Genomic DNA, 20,360 nt, shown 5'->3' with positions numbered 1-20,360 from the left:
ATTTGCTAAATTCAAATTAGAGAATGAAGAAACCTAAAAACAGATGTAACTTTTTTGTGGTTGAAGAAAAAATACTGATATTCACTTACACACCTATTTGACTTTTAATCCATTTCCTACAAAGATACTTACCAAATATCCATATGTCATGAGCATATTACTTGCAAAAATCAATACCACTCGTTTCTTTTGCATGTACCATGAGAACCTTTTAACAAATATCATTTTTTTAAGGGTTGAAACATGTCTTTATTCTCTAAGCTACTAATTTATAGACTCACAAGCAATCTATTTCAGCATGGTAGGACTGTTGTATGTTAGTACCTTGCCGGACAATAGTCCTACTTCAAAATTCATACTAAAACTCATGTCTGACTACATAATTCTGTCTTCCCATTCATGATTCCACATTTTATGTATAGAAGGCTTGAGGAAGTGGTACAGATTTCCTAGACCTAAGCTAAATAATTTCTTTCTTTTCATTTTTTTTCAGCCATATCAGAAAATTCCATGGTGCTCCATGTAGCCTATCATTCATAATGACATAAATTTGGCTGCTGCTCAGAATAATGGCTTCAACAAGACAGCAGTTTTTTTCTTTCTCAAAGAAAAAAATCTAAAGTAATATAACAGTTTTACTCATCTGCATCCTGGCCAAAGAGGAGAGGGAAAGGGCAAGAGCAGCAAAGGTGCCAGTCACTTATGGTTGCCTCCATTTGCCAGAATTTAATCATACACATTAACCATACTTTCTGGCCTGAAATGTCTGTATGAATGAGCAGCAGTGGAAGGAGGGATTCAGTTATAAGAGGGATCAAAATGATTTAGAGGACAATGAGTAGCCTTCTCCGCACTCTTTGAAAGGAAAATAGACACTGCCTCCTCCATCTTCTCTGCCCCTGCTCTCCATGATAAAAGTGGAAATAGGAAAAGCTGGCCCCTCACAAGAATCAACAAAATTCAAGATCCAATCAATATAATGTGTAATACCTAAAGATTTCCCTATATTTACAGTTGATGTAGCTTAAAAAAGTAAAACTTCAAAATGTGAAGTTAGAGCACTTCAGTTGGAATACTGGTTGGAAATCAGACTTGAAGTAACTCAGATATTCAGTAATGACATTCCACCTTAGAGTAGAAACTTTAAATTATATCTCAAATGAAAGGATTAATAGAAACTTTGGTAGAATAAATTATGATGAGAAAACAAAATTAGCCATATTATGAGCCATATTATAGAGATACTGTAAAGAAACAAAGGAACTAACATTTACTAAGTGTATACTATGTTTTTGGGCATTTTCTAAGTGTCACTCTTGCTTTAGAAATAAACTGATGAACAGAGGTGTTTGAAAACTTGCCCAAGTAGTAAATGATGTACTCCAGTTCAAACCCAGGTCTTAGCTTCAAGGCTCACAAAAATCTGATTTTAATTAATTTAGAACTTGGAATACGTTTTCTTACAATGTATAAAGGCTTAATAAAAGGGAGGAGAACTAAGTTCCTAAGCATATTTATGTAAGTCTGGTCTTTAATGGAAATGAAATCACAATGCCATTAAGTGGAACAATTCCAACAAAGACTATGAAAGAAAATAGAAAAGTGACATGGTGGTTGTCTTCAGGTATTGACACTGTAACTTTTTTTCCTTTTAAAAGTTACATACCTTTTTATTGTGTTCTGCATAGTAAAAGCTAAAACAAGGAGGACAAAGCCTTACACAAACCATGTTTCTTTGGCAGGAACTCAGGGCCCTTTCACAACCATTGGAGCCCTTGCATGAATCCTACCGGGGCAGGAACTTCCCTTCCCACTACTGGCCCCAACCTGGATCCCTGCAGGTAGGGGTGGACCCACAGGGAGGGCATTCCAAAGGTTCTCCCACGGATTTGGTGAAGACAAAGCATAGTCTCAACAAGAGGAGTGTAAAAATAAATAAGTCAGGACTTTAGTGGCTTTAAAGTTGTTTTTTATTATTATATTATTATTATTTTGTTATTAGTGCATATTCTAGAGGCCCCCGCCTCTGAAATTCTGCTTCACAATGACAGGATATTATTCAGGGCTATAAACTTTTTTACCCAGTTACTGAAGTGATTCTGTTACACAGACAGATTTGAGAATTACCTATACAGAGCGGATAGAAGGGTATTGCCATTGTAAACTTTCTAGATTCTAACCCATCTAGTGTTGTGAAAGCTGCGAGGAGTGTGATATTGTGATTTATAATAAATTCTATATTTGGTCTTCTTCCCTGTTCCTGGCATACCACACCTAAAACCTTTGAAATTTCTTAAGTGGTGAGGACCATAGACATCTTGTTATGTTAATGAGGCACTTTTTAGGAAAGCCCCTAGGTGAGAATGTGAGCTAATTGCCAGGGGAGCCAACCACCTAGTTAGAAGGTAGGAAAGCTCAGCCCCACCTAACCTGCATCTTCAGGGAGGGAAGAAGGGCTGGAGGTATGGAATTCAGTCACCAAAAACCAGTCATTTAATTGGTCATGGCTGTGTAATGGAGGCCCCATAAAAACTCCAAAGAACAGAGTTCAGAGAGTTCCTGGGTTAGTAAACAAGTGACAAGGGGACGGAGGTGGGGAGAGATGCACACAGAAGGCGTGGAAGCCCTACACCATTTCCAGATACCTCGCCCTGTACATCTCTTCCATCTGCCTGTTCTTGGATTATATCCTTTTATAACAAACTGGTGATCTAATAAGTAAAATGGTTCTCCAAGTTCTGTGAGTTGCCCTGGTATATGAATCAAATCCAGGGAAGAGATTATTGTAACCTCTGATCTGTATAGCCAGTCAGTCAGAAGCACAGGTGAGAGCCTGGACTTGCAGCTGGTGCCTGAAATGGGAGTGGAGGGCAGTCTTGTAGGACTGAACCCTTAACCTGTGGAATCTCATACTATCTCTTGAGTAGATAAGCATCACAATTGAGCTGAATTGTGGGATACCGGCTGGTGTGAGATTGTTTGCTATGAGGGGAAATAACCCACACATTATAATTGGACTCCCAGTCACAAATGAGTCAGTGAAAGACAAAATGTGCCATATCCCTGAGATTCACAAAAGATAGCTGCATGGAGACAAGGGTAAGATTAGGAAAGATGTAGAGATAGAGCTTCAAAAACTACCGAAGGGCAACCCAGAATGTCTTTAGGTAAATGGAGCCTGGGGGAGAAAACAGCTGTTCTATGTAGGGAGGCATATCCAAGCATCAGAAATTCAAGAAGTTTTGAATATGTGAACTTTGTCTTTTCCACCACTCCATTCTCTGTAGAGGAAGCATAAAAGTAAAAGTGAAATCAGAAATCATTTTAGAGGTATGCTGTTATACAAATATGTTTATCACATTGAGTTTTTAAAAAGCAACCTAAGGGGGCCCTGAGTGGCTCAGTCAGTTAATTATCCAACTTTGACTCAGGTCGTGATCTCATGGCTCATGGGTTCCCATGCAGGGCTCTGTGCTGACAGCCCGGAGCCTGAAGCCTGTTTCAGATTGTGTGTCTCCTGCTGTCTCTGCCCCTCCCCTGCTAATGTGCTCTCTCTCTCTCTCTCTCTCTCAAAAATAAACATTAAAATTTTTTTTAATTTTTAAAAAGCAACCTCAATAGCCATTAATCAGTGTTAAATAAACTATAGTAGATCGATACCATGTGATACTATATGTCTGTTAAAAAGTATTATGAAACTGAATAAAGGAAACCTCATTTAAAATGGAATTGGGAGGGGCACCTGGCTGATTTAGTCAGTGGAGCATTCGACTCTTGACCTCGGGGTTGTGGGTTCAAGCCCCACATTGGGTGTAGAGAGTACTTAAAATCTTCAAAAAAAAATAATAAAGTAAAATGGAGTTGGGAAGCCAGAAGAGGGCGTTCTGATGCCCTACCACTCAGCATCAATTGCAGGCCTCCACGTCTCAAATGAAGAGACTCGCCTTGCATTCCCCTCACAACCCTGAACTCTCACTTTCCTCCAACAGACTTTGGTTCAGAACAACCCCTCTCAGCTTCCTTCTTTTTTCTATGAAAGATCATTTCTCTCATTTAATCTGACTTGTTTATGGTTTGCCATAGCTTACATGACCCAAATTGCAATTCCTCTACTATTCCTAAATCAATTTTTCTGGTAAAATAACTGATTGTTTTAAGGTTAACAGTATAATATAGTTCTGCTATTGCTATATAAATCTATCCAAACTGAGTGCTTCAAAATATTAAAAGATTGGCATATGAAGAAGTAGTATTTATAACAAAAATGTAACTTTTTAAAAATCCATCAGTTTAACTCATATAAATAATTTAAAGGAGCTATACAATTCTATCAATAGATGCCTAAAGGATATATGATAATATTTACACATGAAAGAATTAAAGTGAGATTTCCCAAACTTGATAAAAATTACTCCTCTAAACCAACAGCATATTAAATAGTTAAATTACTGTCATTTTAATTAAATCTAAAACGTAATAAAAGTCTGAAACAAAGCAAAGATGCGCTGTCATTTAAGTTTTAGCTCCTGAAAAGATCCCAAAATAGAATAATTAGCATAATAACTGGAAAATAAGAAACCAGATTATCTTTACCTGCAGAATGGAAAATTATATAGAAAGCCCACAAAACTCTAATTTGATAGATTGACTGTATTGGATATGTATCAAATTAGTAGTTTTTCTCTATAATAACAATCAGAAGTAGAAATGAGATTTTCCTTTACGCCTTCCTTTATAATACTATAAAATATCAAAGAAAACATTTAAAAGAAATACAAAGGGCTGATGAACACCATAGCCTTAATAATATAAAGCAAGACATGAACTTAACATTTTTCTAAATGAGACAACAATATCATAAGGGCACCTGGGTGCCTCAGTCAGGTGAGTATCAGACTTTGGTTTCCACTCAGGTCACGACCCCAGGATTGTGAGATCAAGCCTGAAGTCGGGCTCTGTGCTGAGCATGGAGCCTGCTTGGGATTATCTCTCTCCCTCTTGCCCTTCCCCCTCATAAGTGCACTCTCTCTCTAAAATTAATTTTTTTAATTCTTACATAGCTATATGTACATATAGAATATTTAATGTAATTTTAGTCAAAAATCCAGTAGAGTTGGGAATAGGTTTGGTTTGAACCAGACAAAGGGATTTTAAAGTTCTTGGGAAATAAGTCCTCAATAGTTCTGATATAATTTTTATACAGATCGCACATACTTAGGTGTACAATTTGATAAGTTTTGCAAGATGCGTACATAAAATCACCACAGTCAAGGCACTGAGAGTCTCCCCAACTCCAGAAGTTTCCTTATACCCCAAGATAATCTACCCTTTCTTCAGTTCCTTTCCCAGGCAACCATTAATCTGCTTTCTAAAACCATAATGATTTGGCATTTTCTAGAATGTAATCCTATAGAATATAGCCTCGTGGCTGGCTTTTCACTCAGCATAATGACTTTGATATTCACCTACGTTGCTGCATACATGAATGTTTTGTCCCTTTATTAATTTTCAGCAGGGTTTCATTGTACAGATGCAGCAAATTTTGTTGATGCGCTCACCTACTGATGGATAATTTTCGTTTTCCACATTTTGACTCTTAACAAATAAGGCATCTATGAATACTTGTGTACAAGTCTTCGTGTAGACATGTGTTTTCATTTCTTTGGAGTAAATGCCTAGAAATGTAACAGCTGAGTTTTATGGTAGGTATATGTCTTAACGTGTTAAGAAACTGCCAAACTTCTCTAAAGTAGCTGTCCAATCCGATGTTTTCCACCAGCAGTACTGGAGTTGTGTTAGAGTTCCAGTTGCTCTACATCCTTGTCAACATTTGGTATGATCAGTCTTTTTAATTTTAGCAATTCTAATAGGTGTCTAGTGGTTGCCTACGGCAGTTTTAATTTGAATATTTCCCTGATGACTAATCTTGGCATGTGCCTATTGGGCTTTCCTATAGTTTATTTTGCATAATGCCTGTTAAAATCCTTTGTCCATTTTTTAATTGGGTGGTTCTCTTCTTAATATTGCGTTTTAAGACTTCTCTATACTCTTGTTACAGTATTTTGTCTGATATTTGTGCTGTGAATATTTTCTCCCAGTCCATGGTTTGCCTTTTTCATTTGCTTAATCATAGTTGTCAAAGAGAAAAAGCTTATAGTTTTTATTATATATTAGAATAGTGGTATATTTTAGTTGCAGATGTATAATATAATCAACAATTCTGTACATTTCTCAGTGCTCTTCAAGGTAAGTGTACTCCTCATCCTCTTTATTTATTTCATTCATCCTCTCATCCATCTGCCCTCTGGCAACCACCAGTCTTTTTCTCTGTATTTAAAGAGTCTGCTTATTTGTCTATTTTTTTAAATTTGTTAATTTGTTTTGCTTCTTAAATTCCACATATGAGTAACATCATATGGTATTTGTCTTTCACTTAGCATTATACACTCTAGGTCCATCCATATTGTTGCAAATGACAAGTCTTCATTCTTTTTTATGGCTAGGTAATATTCCTGTGTGTGTGTGTGTGTGTGTGTGTGTGTGTGTGTGTGTGCGTGCGTGTGTGTGTGTGTGTGTGAGAGAGAGGAAGAGAGAGGGAAAGAGAGAAGTGAATGGATAAAGATGATTTTGTATATATACTATCTTTATCCCTTCACCTATCAGTGGACATTTAGGTTGCTCCCATATCTTGACTATTATAAATAATACTTCAATAAGCATGTGTGCACATATTTCTTTGAATTAATTTTCTCACTTTCTCTGAGTAAGTACCCAGTAGCAGAATTACTGAATCATGGGATAATTCTATTTTTGTTTTTTTGAGAAACCTCATACTGTTTTCCACAGTAGCTGTATCAGCTTGCATCCTTGCCAACACCAGTTATTTCTTGTGTTTTTATTTTAGCTATCTGACAGGTGTAAAGTGATATCTCACTGTAGTTTTAATTTACATTTCCCTGATCATTAGTCATGTTGAGCATCATTCATGTGTTTGTTGGCCATCTGTATGTCTTCTTCGGAAAAAATATCTGTTCAGGTCCTCTGACCATTTTTAATTTGATTATGTAGGGGGTTTTTTGGTCTTGTATAAGTTCTTTATATGTGTTTGATACTAACCCCTTATCGAATATATTATATGCAAATATCTCCCATTCAGTAGGTTGCTATTTTATTTTGTTGATAGTGTCTTTCACTTTGCAGAGCTTTTTATTTTGGTGTAGTTCTAGTAGTTTAATTTTGTTTTTGTTTCTCTTGCCAGAGGAGACCTATGTAGAGAGATGTTTCTAAAGCTGATGTCAAAGACATTGCTACCTGTTTTTGTTTTTGTTTTTGTTTTTAGGAATTTTATAGTTTCAGGTCTCACATTTAGGTCTTTAATCCATTTCGAGTTTATTTTTACCTATGCTTTAAGAAAGTGGTCCAATTTCTTTTTTTTTTTTTTCATGTAGCTGTCTGATTTTCCCAGCACCATTTGTTGAAGAGACTTTTTTTCATTTTTCCCATTGTATATCTTGCCTTCTTTGTTGTAGATTAATTAACCATAAAAGGATAGGTTTATTTCTGGACTTGGTATTCTGTTCCATTGATCTATTTGTCTCTTTTTATGCCAGTGATATACTGTTTTGATCACTACACCTTTGTAGTATAACTTAAAATCTGGGACCGTGGTACCTCCAGCTTTGTTCTTTTTGAAGATTATTTTGGCTGTTCAGTGTCTTAATTTTGATGAAGTCTATTTATTAATTTTCTAACTTTATGTTTCATGCTGTGTGTTCCAAAAAATCTAAAAGGGAGTGCCTGGGTGGTTCAGTCAGTTAAGCGTCTGACTCTTGATCTCAACTCAGGTTTTGATCTCAGAGTCATAAGTTCAAGCCCCACATTGGGCATCGCACTGGGCATGAAGCCTACTTAAATAAAGCAAAATAAAGTGTCTTTAAAAAAAAGGTTTCTCTTCCTGTGTTGCTTTAGATATTTCCCAGTTTTAGCTTTTACATTAGGTCTGTGATCCATTTTGACTATTTTGTAATAAGGATTAATGTTCATTTTTTTCTGTACAGCTATCCAGTTGTATTCCAGCCCTGTTCTTTGAAAAGATATTTCTTCCCCCATTGAGTCACCTTAAGTTAGCACCTGTTTTGAAATCAACTGACCATATATAAGTGACTCTATTGGTGGCTTTTCTATTCCTTTCCATTGGTTTATATCAAATTGTAGCCTTGTAACAAGTCTTAAAATCATAAAGGTTAGTCCTTTAGCTTTGTTCTTTATTAAAATTAAAGCTTTAGCAGTTTACATATAAATTTTAGTATCAATTTATTAGTTACTACCAAAAAATTAGCTTATTGGACTTTTGATTGGGATTGCCTTGAATACATAGACCAAGTTGGAGTTGACATCCTAACATCCAACTAAGGAAAATTGACATCCTAACAATATTGAACTTTCCAATCTTTGAACATGGTGATTTTCTCTATTTATTTAGACCTTTTCTAATTTATCCTGGCAGTGTTTTATAGTCTATAGTGTAGAGATCTTGGACATGTAGTCTGGTAGCTTCTAGGAAAAGTAAAATCATAGTCTTGGACAGAACATTCCCATTTTGAGAAATATACAGGATTAAGAACACCTATATATAAGGATATAAATACCATGAGGTTACTTGAAATATTGTATAATGACAAAATATATTTTTTAATTTAAAAACTAAACCTCAAAAATGTCTATTAATAGGGAAAATATTAAGTTATGGTAAATTATGTAGTTTGTTTAAGTGAACTGAATTAAGTCTATATATGTTGATCTGGATTAACGTCCATGACCTATTGCTACATGAAAATAGGACATTGAAGAACAGATATATGATGCTGTTTTGGTCAAAAAAGGGGGGGGGTACAAAACAAAAAGCCTGCAAAAATAATATGACATGCATACAAATACCAAAAGCAGTAGAGAAGGATACTCTTAACAAGTAGTGATCCCAGAAAAGGTAGATGGCAGTGGAAAGATTATTACCTTTTTTATGTAATTGTGAATTGTTTCAACATGTTTAATGAGAATATATAACTTTGTAATTTAAAAATCTAAGCAAGTTTGATGAAGGAGGAGACAGAAGGGACAGAACAGTGGAAAGTCATGTCATTAAAAGGTGCGGTGGTCTATGGGAACACCGGTTGCTGTTGGAGGGTGGGAATTATAGGTGACTTGTATTTCCATATTTTTTTAAATATTTATTTATTTATTTTGAGAGAGAGACTCTCAAGCCAGGCTCCGCATTTGTCAGCACAGAGCCTGACATGGGGCTTAAACTCATCAACTGTGAGATCATGATTTGAGCCAAAATTAAGAATTGGACACTTAACCAACTAAGCCACCCAGGCACCCTGGTATTTCTGTATTTTCTAAAAGATTCTGCAGCAAAAATAAGAATTTCTTGGTTTACAAAAAAGTGATTTACATTTTTTAAATATTTCAAATCCTAATATCTCATTAAAAATTATTTTTAATATTAAGGTCAATCCAATCTTTTTTTAATGTTTATTTTGAGAGTGAGCAGGGGAAGTGCAGAGAAAATGGAGGACAGATGATCTGAAGCGGGCTCCATGCTGACAGCAGAGAACACGATTCAGGGCTCAAAATCCTAGACCATCAGATCATGACCTGAGCTGAGTCAGAAGCTCAAATGACTGAGCCACTCAGGTGCCCCCATAATACCTTTTTTTTAAATGTTTATTTATTTTGAGAGAGTACAAGTGAGCCCAGGAGGGACAGAAAAGGAGGGAGAGAATCCTAAGCAAAGTCTGTGCTGTCAGCACAGAGCTTAATGCAAGGCTGGATCACACGAATTGTTAAGACCTCGGCCTGAGCTGATATCGAGTCGGATGTTTAACTGGCTGAGCCACCCAGGCACCCCTTAAATTTAATTCTTTTAAAAGTAGTTGTATCAGATGAATAAGGCTTCATAAGTTGTATTCATAAGCATTTATAGCGTATGTAAGGTAACCAACCTGATGAAGGCCTGCAAAGATCATGATTTTTAGATAATCAAGAATATTATTCTCTTTTTAAATTGATCTTCTCTGATTACCACAGTCTATAAATAGTGATAAAAAGTCTAATAAATGAAGAGGGAAAGAAGGAAAATAGAAAACATACTGAATTTGTCTATAGTCGTCTAGAAGAGAACAAATTACAACTGGCAGTTTCCCAGAGTACTTCTGTAGCCACATATATAATGAATCATAAATCTCTCTGCACCCCAATAAGGTTTTGATCTGAAGCACATGAGGAAGGCTTCAGGATGTTGTGTTGTCTCCTGTGGGAGAAAGAAATGAAGGTGAACTCATAATTCAATGAGGAATAAACTCCAATTGCTGCCTGCCCCTGAAACAGCTTTAGAGAGTTGTGACAAGACTCCACCAACAGAATACATGTGTAGACAAAAAATGTGCATTTTATAAGGCAAAGAGTCTGTGATCAGACTCTGAAACTAGGAACCAAAGGAGCTCATTCCTTTTCATGAACACGTATCTTTACCAGCAGTGAAATGGCCTTTAACTTTGCTTACTCTTCCTTTCAGTGGTAAAGGGGGAGTTTCCTGCTGTCCTTCAAGCCCTGCCAATGGATGACACTCGTCAACCACTTGGGGATGTGACCAAAAAAAACCAGAGAAAATGCTGCAGAGAGATTCCTTAATTTTAAAGCTATTTTCATTATTCTCACACTTAGGAAGCCTCAGATGGGTCTACTTTTTCCAATACTAGCCATGCCAACTATCATGGTTAGAACTACATGCTGCTAACATAAGTGACTATCTTAAAAGCAACAGAATATTTGTGTAGGTTGGTAAATTGAAAAATACAGGAAATCTGCTTTTATAGTTTTCTTTGCCTAAACCAGCTAGTACCTGAGCCAGTTTTGCTGCCCAAAATGTATAAACATTGCTGTAATTGTTCCTTAAAACTGCTTAGGATCTGAACAACATGCCTTTTCCCTTAAATAACAATGTGTCTCAGTGATAAATGTGGAGGTGGTTGGTCCGCAGTGCAAAAGTAGTCTGTTTCAGCAGACCGATCCATGTATGAGCAAGAGGCAGGTTCATTAAAATGAAGAATAAAATTTACCCCTACTGAGACACAGTGCTTTGGTTATTTGGGGAGAAATGTCTTATTTTATACTTAAAAATAGTCAAATGGGGCTTATAAGTATCAAATATTTGTTACTTAAAAGATTTCCTTTACCACTTTTCTTCCAAATTCTCTTATTCTACTGGCTGTTAGGAAGGGGCATTTTATTATTCATTAAAATGTGACGTTTCGTCTCTTATGACTGTCCCTTACAAACTGATTTCAAGAAAACATGGATATAATTCTTAACTTTTCTTTGATGAATTGCCATCTTGCTTTTTCAGTGATATTTTTTAAATATATAAAGAAAAGGAGGGAAAAGAACCATAGTGGTGAGAACAAGGTTATATATACTATTCACTGGCACAACAATCTCCAGTTTTTATTTGTAATTCCAAGCTAAGTATCCCATCTATAGATGTAATGGTAACAAGTACATTTCTGCTTTCTCCTGTATCAGCATTCGTCAGATTGCTCCTGGATGCTGGGAAGGAAGTGCAGTCATCAGATGTGCTTTGCTTTGGAGCCTGAAAACAAGAGGCTTATAGGTGACTGTGTGAAGGAATAGCAATGCCCTGAAGGAGAAGCATCTGGAAGGCAGACCAGTTCTGGCTCTGGATTCCATACACAGGATGGCCTAGACTCTGGGTACTGTTAATGTTACCTTCCCCATTCTCCACTAGGGCAAATTCCTTTCCTCTATTACATGTACCTGAGGTGTTGATGACAAGGAAGAATGAATCAAAATGTTGTCAGGGGAAATAGAATTGAATGTGTATTTGTAGATTCCTCATTTCAGGAAAGATTCTAAGTCCTCTCCATTTACAGTAACAACAATGTTAACATAAATTCTTCATGGTCCTTTTAAAAATGTTACCTTGATTTGGGAATCAGTAAATGTTCTGTGAACAGATGTAAACATCCGGCTTCCCACTGAAGATCTCTTGAGACTGTAGGGAGAGTCCGGGATTTGGGCCAAATCTGCTGCTCTGCACAGGGATGCGCTTGCAAGGCCAGCATAGTGTCTCTGATGAAATGGCAGCGTAGCGCTCCCAGATACAACGTATGACCCATTGTAAGTCTTGCTGTATTAAACCTGGGGACTCCGAGAGAAACAGCTGCCTCCAAACGTAAGTGGAAATTGAACTTAATACTCTGATCACCATAAATTGTAGTGATTATTTGTGTAAAACCGTAAGTGTACGCTAAGACTAAATGAGTCATTTATGGAATATCCTTTCAGTTATTAACTTGGCATAAATACTAATCCCTGAAGATTAAGTTGAACACTAATCACTTTGAGCATTCAAGGACCTTTTGTAATCCCGAGTTTCTTATTTACATATGATAATTTCCCTGGTGGTGGCCCTGTAGGGCTGATCATTGCTATGGAAGCAGTAATGTATGACTAGGCAAGCTGGAACAAGGCATGGAGTCTCCCCTCCTCTCCCAATCCCTCCCCTTCCTTCATTCCCAATTTGAGCTTAACTAAAACTCCTCAGAACTTGGCTCAGCTTAACTAGAGGGCCAAACACGCCCCGAAATGCTGATGTCTCCTACACTTCTGCTTGCTGGGTCAGCTCATTAAGGGTCTTGATTGTATAGCACATCCATGGTGGCCTGACCACAGGCTGGGGGGAAGGTGGGGCATGAGCTTCTAGAGCAAAGAAGCAGAACACACCTCAGCAAGTAAATTAACAACTTGCCTGCCTTCTTAAAAGCATTTTAAAGATGGATTTTAATATTTTAAGGTAATATGTGCACCTAGCTTTAAAATCAAATTTATCTTCCAGCAAAATGAGCAACTTCTGCCCCACCTCTCACTCTCTGCCCATTTCTTCTATTTCCCCTGTTAAAACCCATTTTCAGCTGAGTAGATTTGAAGATCTAATTGGCTTTATTCAGCAATTCAGGAATTGAGCAACATCACATCTAGCAGGTAGAAAGGAGCTCCGAGGAGCTATACAAAATGTAAGACTTTTATAGCCAGGAGGGCAAAAGGGGTATGAACAAGGAAGTCATTTAAAAAAAAAAAAAAAAAAGGTTATTTCAGGCCTGGTCACTTTCCTTTGGGGAAAGGGCAGGAGTCTGTCATGCAGATTAACTCCCTAATGTTAACAAGAATTTCTGACACATTGGTTCCAAATTCCACTCCTGAGAGAGGCTGAAACTGCATTAGGTTAGGTATTAACCCATTACACTGAAATGGGGCTTAGCACAGGTGACTCCGTTTGGGGCCTGTTTTTTTTTTAACTCCATGCTTGTAAATAATATGTTTATGCTGCTATTTACCTATGAATTCTGCATACCAAAATTTTGACTTCATATTATGGTAGTAGAGGATTTAGCCAATTTGTGCATACCTCTCCCATCTCCCCTGCCCTTTCATCCCAATATACTTAAATCAATTTTAGATCAAATCAGTCAGTATTGCATTATGACTATGTAACTAGTGTTCACAACTGAGCCAAGTAAGGTCTGACTATAATTATATTGCCTTTCTCTTAAAACCATTTGTTTCTTCTAGTACTTTTTTTTCACTTACTGATAGATGATCACCTTTTTTTTTAAGTTTTATGGTTTTATTAACGCAAATACAACATGCACATAAACTGTCTATTCATTTTCCTCACTGCACAGCCTGGCATAGGGATTGGTGCCTCCGATGGCCAGCTGGGCTGCTCTTTCCACAATGGCTTTCCACTTCCTGGGGAAACATTGTGAGTAGTGTGCTCAGTGAGATTTGTTGCACATGAGCAGCACTTCATGCTCCTTGACATTATGGACTAGGTGAGAAGATTCGTTTCCAGAAATACCAAATAAAAGCTGTGGTATCTAATTAACAATAGATTTACAACCTATTGGAAATATGTATGAACCCCCACCCACAACTGAGTCCCAAACCCTTAGGCACTTCACTTCCTGGTTCTTCTTCCCCTCTCTGTTTTGCGGGCTTATTTTTCACAGGCTTTGCAATTAGTGTGCACCAAAGAACAAAGGGAGGAGAGACTGAAAGTCTGCATCACCTTAGGGAATGTACGTTTGTTCCAATCAGACTACTTTTTGCCTTACATGGGCATACACGACATCAGGGTAAGGCTATAACCTCTGTAGTGCTCAGCCAATGAGGAACCAGGGGAAGGACTGAAGCTAGGAGAGAAATTATCTGCCATAACTGGCCAGAGTGTGCCTGTTTGTCAGACACTGGCTCTTGCCAAGAACGTTGATAAAGCCTCACTTCACTGTGCTCAGACACTCCGCATTTCTCCTTTGATTGGGTTGATGGGCTTCTTTCTTTTTTTTTTTTAAATATAATTTATTGTCAGATTGGCTTCCCTACAAAACCCAGTCCTCATCCCAAGTGTCCTCCTCCATGCCCATCACTCACTTTCCCCTCTCCCCCACACCCCTCTCCCATCAACCTTTGTTTGTTCTCAGTCTTTAAAAGTCTCTTGTGGTTTGCCTCCCTCCTTCTCTGTAACAACTTTTTTTTTCCCCTTTTCCCTCCCCCTTGGTCTTCTGTTAAGTTTCTCAAGATCCACATATGAGCAAAAATATATGGTGTCTGTCTTTCTCTGCCTGACTTATTTCACTCAGCATAAAACCCTCCAGATCCATTCACATTGCTACAAATGGCCAGATTTCATTCTTTCTCATTGCCATGTAATACTCCATTGTATATATATATACCACATCTTCTTGATCCATCAGGTGTCCATCAGGTGATGGACATTTAGGCTCTTTCCATCATTTGGTTATTGTTGAAAGTGTTGCTATGAACATTGGGGTACATGTGCCCCTATGCGGCAGCACTCCTATATCCCTATGCAGCAGCACTCCTATATCCCTTGGGGAAATTTCTAGCAGTGTTATTGCTGGGTCATAGGGGAGTTCTATTTTTAATTTTTTGAGGAACCTCCACACTGTTCTGCAGTGCTATGCCAGTTTGCATTCCCACCAACAGTGTAGGAGGGTGCCCATTTCTCCACACCCTCGCCAGCATCTATAGTCTCCTGATTTGTTCATTTTAGCCACCCTGACCAGCATGAGGTGGTATCTCAGTGTGGTTTAGATTTATATTTCCCCAATGATGAGTGACACTGAGCATCATTTCATGTGTCATCTGGATGTCTTCTTTGGAAAAGTATCTATTCATATTTTCTGCCCATTTCTTCACTGAATTATTGGTTTTTCAGGTGTGGAGCTTGGTAAGTTCTTTATAGATTTCGGATACTAGCCCTTTATCTGATATATCATTTGCAACTATCTTTTTCCATTCCATCAGTTGCCTATTAGTTTTGTTGATTATTTCCTTTGCGGTACAGAAGCTTTTTATCTTGATGAAGTCCCAATAGTTTATTTTTGCTTTTGACTCCCTTACCTTTGGAGATGTGTCGAGTAGGAAATTGCTGCTGCTGAGGTCAAAGTGGTTGTTTCCTGCTTTCTCCTTTAGGATTTTGATGGTTTCCTGTCTCACATTTAGGTCCTTCCTCCATTTTTGAGTCTATTTTTGTGTTTGGTGTAAGAAAATGGTTAATTAGAAGTAAATGTCCCTATACGTTAGCCACAGCAACTTGGATCCCCAGCCACTTGCAGCAGACAGCATGCCTACCTGATAGCCCCAATCAGGGAGAGCCTCTTCCGACTGCTGCATCTCTGCCATGATGCTTCATGTGACTTGGCTAAGTCCCATCCACACACTGGAATGTGGACCACTCAGAAGGTTTCCCCTTACTGCTCATCTGGCTCTGAGCTTATGTACTGATAGGATAACAGCTTCCCTTTAGGGCTGGAGTCCTGCCTCAATCTAGCCAATTTAGGTCCTAATTCCATCAACACTACATCATCAAATATGTTAACAGCTGATCCAACTCAAGTTGTCCAGTTCCCTGCCTATCTGAAATCCAAATATGGTATATTGCCAAGTGTTCCATCTTGTAGCCCATAATACCCTGCTAGAACTTTCCAAGGTCAGCTGCTCACCTGAATAGCCAATTACCATCTACTGGGCACCTTCTGTTCTGAGCACCAAGCTCCACCTGTCTGGCTGAACCACCTACCTGACCTCCAGTGGGGTTTGCTGGTCCTTCTTTTCTCAATCCTTGCGCAACCCCAAGGAGGTGTCTGGCTCCATGTCTGGTCCCTTGAGTAACACATGTGCCTAGCAGATGATATTGAGGCCATCTACATCCTCTACATGGTTGCTAGTCTGGATTTTAACCCCTTATTCTATTACCCATTCTATTGAATTTATAAACTGCTTCTACTTTTTGAGGCAAGCAGGGCATAAATGCTCACCAAGCTAAAGGTTAATCAGAAAGTTGATAAGAGTCAAAAGTGGCAATGGTTCAGTCATGATGATTTTGCTTAGCTAAAGAAAAAAAGCAAAGAAGTATTTTCCATTTTTAAGTTTTCCTCAGCCTGTCTTAGATTTTAGCTTTTTCTTATCGATTAAGTCTTTAATATGAACATTAAGTTAAAGCTATGCGGTCAGGAATGTTACTTCTTTTTTCTTTCTGTAGGGGATGATTCTTTCAGCGTAGGCATTCAAAAGAATGTTTTTTATCAGTTTGATAAATGGGAAGTTACTATGACAACCAGACCAAGGGCCCTAAGGCTGTTGTGGCTTTAGAAAGATGTGTTTTGCAGTGGGGCGTATTGCCAGAGTTCACTGGCCAGGCAGGTGCCTGCATCCTGTCCCCACTCTGCACATACAGCGGAAAGGAGCAGGTGGAGCTGTGCAGACAGGAGGCCCCTGCTGCTCCAGCACACGCAGCAATGCCTGCTCGCTTTCCCCTGCCTCAGAAAGTATTTGTCGCTGCTGGAAATTCCAGCCACTCTTCTGAGTATATTATAAGTACTAACTTGTCCAGTGTTCACAAAAACTCTAAGATAGGTTTACAATGGTTTACGATATTTACAATATTGTACAACAGCTTACAAACGAGGGCACAAAAGCATGGGGAGGTGAAATAGTTTGCTTGAGGTGCCGTAGCTAGGGCACAGCAGAGGTGAGACTCAGCAGAAGCAGCTTGGGTTCTTAACATTATTCTGAAGTCTGAACATCACTCAGTGATATAATAGGTGAATGTTTTCAGGAAATGTATAAGGTCCTGAGTAACACTGAAATGAATATTTTTTATTTTGAGGGAGAAAGACAGAGAGAGAGAAAGAGAGAGAATGAGTGGGGGAGGGGCAGAGAGAGAAGGGGATTGAGGATCCTAAGAGGGCCCTGTGCTGACAGCAGAGAGCCTGATGCGGGGCTCAAACTCATGAACTATGAGATCATGACCTGAGCTGAAATCAGATGCTCAACCAACTGAGCCACCCAGGTGCCCCTGGAGAGAGACTCTTAAGGAGGCTCCATGCCTAACACAGAGCCATAAGATCATGACCTGAACCAAAATCAAGTCAGATACTTAACCAACTGAGCCACCCAGGTGCCTCCATGAATATTTTTTTAAAAATTCAATTCTCAAAAGTAAAAACTTGACCAGTACTTGCAAAATGAGGGTTAAACGTCCACTAGAACAATATGGTCTTTATTTAAAAGTAAGTTATTTATGAATTGCTAGTGTTCAGATTAAAGAGCCAGAAATGTCATGAAAAAGGAAGGAAAGTATCCTACTGAAAAACATGTCAGCATTTTCCATTCTGTTCTCTGTATGAATAAAAGCAATGGTGAGAGGTTTATTCACTATTGAGAAGTATGTGGAACTATGATTAATCTCATATAAGAATGGAGATATTCTGAAAAATGGAAGGAAGCAAACATTTCAATAGGAACAGCATCTGTGGGAATGATGAGAATGGAGATCTTCAGAGAAAAAAAAGAAATGATGTTTACTGAAAACTCAAAAGAGACCTCAAGGGGAGCCACCTTGAGAGCCAACTCCTTTCTCGTGAAAGAATTCATCTACGCCAGTATATGGTGCAAGGCACCAGGACAAATGAGTTTCTGCCTTAAGGCATTCATAAGTTAATGGAAAAAAACAAAGGGATAAAATAGGCAGTGGCCACCCATTGTGATATGTGCCATCATAGAATTAGGTCAGAGTACTGGAGGGAGTTTCAAAGAGGGGGCCCTACATATGGTAGCCTGGGGCCAGGACCACATCTGGAAAGAAGGGATGCCTTAGCTAAATACTGAAGGTTGAAGAGAAGTTGGCTAGGCAAATATTACAGGGAAATGTTTCAGAATAGGAGCACAATGTTCAGTGGCCTCAAGTGAAAGAGATTATGCTACCTCTTTTTTCTTTTTTAACATTTATGTATTTTGAAAGACAGAGGCAGAGCACGAGCAGGAGAGGGGTAGAGAGAAGGAGACACAGAAACCAAAGCAGGCTCCAAGCTCTGAGCTGTCAGCAGAGAGCCCAATGCAGGGCTCAAACCCATGAACTGTGAGATCGTGACCTGAGCTGAAGTCGAACGCTTAATCAACTGAGCCATCTAGGCACCCCTTAGACTATGGTACCTCTTTAACTCCTGAGTTTCAAGACTGAGGGCCCTTCCTAATGGCTGAAGCAGAGGCTGTGAGATAAGCAGGGTGAGGTGGGCTAGGGGAACTGAGAAGGGTCATGGCCATGGTGACAAGTATGTTCCTGGAAGGATATGGACCAATTGACAGTCCCTTAGTCCAAGTCACTGTTGTGCATTGCATTCTTCCTGTGTCCCTGCTCCCCTTGCACTCCCCTGCATCCACTCCTACAGAAATCAAAAGTGAGAACAGACTACTGTGACTGTCTCTGGCTTAAAACTCTTCAGTAGATTTCCCATGGCATTTACAATAAGATCTGAGACACTTAGAGGCCTACAAATCCTTACCTCATCTGGCCATTGTCTTCCCCTTCAGCTCCATCCACACTCACTTCTTGCCAGTGACATGTTCTCAACAACCCGCTCCCAGCTAACTCTTGCTCAGCTGGGATCTTTAGGTCTCAGCTTAAACTGTGCTTCCTCGGAAAATCCTTCTTGACCCCAATCTAAAATAGGCTCCTTTGTTATGCTTTTTGGAAGGTTTTTTTTTTTGAGGTGAAGTTCACATAACAGAAAATTAACAACTTTAAAGTATACAATTCAGTGGCATTTACTACATTCACAATGTTGTGCCACCACCACCTCTGTCTAGTTTCAAAACATTTTCATCATCCCGGAAGAAAACCCTGTACCCATTATCAGTCACTCCCTGTTCTTCCCAACTCCCGGCTGCAGGCAGCCATCAGTCTGTTTTCTGTCTGTATGGATTCACCTTCTGGATATTTCATATAAAAATAATTGTATGAGATGTAATATTTTGTGCCTAGCTTCTGTCCAGCTTCTTTACAGGATTCAGTAAATTTCCATTGCATAGATTCCGTGTTTTCTTTCTCCATTCCTCTTTGGGCTGTTGTGAATAATGCTGCTACAAACATTTGTGCACAGGTTTTCAAGTGCCTGTTTTCAACTCCTTTGGGTATACACCTAGGAGTGGACTTGCTGGTCATATGGCAAATTTATACTTAACTTTTTGAGGAACTGTTAAACTGTTTCCCTCCATGACTATATGCTTTTATTTTTTTAATGATCCTATTCATCTACCTATCTCCTTTTCTTACCTACCTTGCAAACTCTGTAAAAGTCCTGACCATATCTGATTTGTTTACTATTGGGTCCCCAAAAGCTAACAAAGTATGCACTCAAAAATATTTGTCAGCTGAACAAAGAAATGAGTGAATATGATGAAACTGATTCACAGGTTAAACAGATCACTCAGGGTACAGGTGATAGGTGGATTAGAGGGGCCAGATGTGTGATAGAAAACAGCAGGGGCTGGCTGCATTAATCAGGAGCCTGACTGGACCCAGAGACCAGATGAGAGATGTTCCTTCAAGTTGTCATCCACACCAGAGCACAGCCCATTACATAGCATTATTACCTGTTTGCTTGATGTCTTCTCCCATTTGTCCATGAGTTCTTTAGGCCACCACCACCATGCACTCTTTATGACTGTAGACATAATTCGAGCAAGTGACCTTCAGATAAAAGAACAAGATTTCAGCCTAAAAGACAGAAAAACATGCTAATGTAAGTTTTATGAGAGCAGAACCACAGTCATGATGTTCCCTTTGGTGTCTCCAGTGCCTGACACAGGACCAAGACAAACTGTCCACTGACTGTGGTAAGTGACACTGTGCGGTAAGCGAGGTGGAGTGAGGAGCCTGTGAGGTGGAGAGCTGCTCATTACTGGAAGGAGGCAAA

The 20,360-nt window shown here is 38.8% G+C and overlaps 1 long non-coding RNA gene across 1 annotated transcript; it reads right to left on the bottom strand.

Moving 5' to 3' along the window:
• Window positions 1–1,961: 1,961 nt before the first annotated feature.
• On the bottom strand, window positions 1,962–20,153 carry LOC115296396. Its single transcript, XR_003910876.1, has 3 exons — window positions 20,038–20,153; window positions 10,153–10,312; window positions 1,962–3,281 (listed from the first exon to the last, which is right to left on the bottom strand). It is a non-coding gene; the product is annotated as an uncharacterized LOC115296396 (long non-coding RNA).
• Between the last annotated feature and the right edge of the window lie 207 nt (window positions 20,154–20,360).

This window comes from Suricata suricatta, chromosome 7 (assembly GCF_006229205.1).
Source record: "Suricata suricatta isolate VVHF042 chromosome 7, meerkat_22Aug2017_6uvM2_HiC, whole genome shotgun sequence".
In the NCBI taxonomy this organism is placed as follows: Eukaryota; Metazoa; Chordata; class Mammalia; order Carnivora; family Herpestidae; genus Suricata; species Suricata suricatta.
Note: the sequence above shows the minus strand (reverse complement) of the source record. Positions and strands in the feature narration are given on the sequence as shown.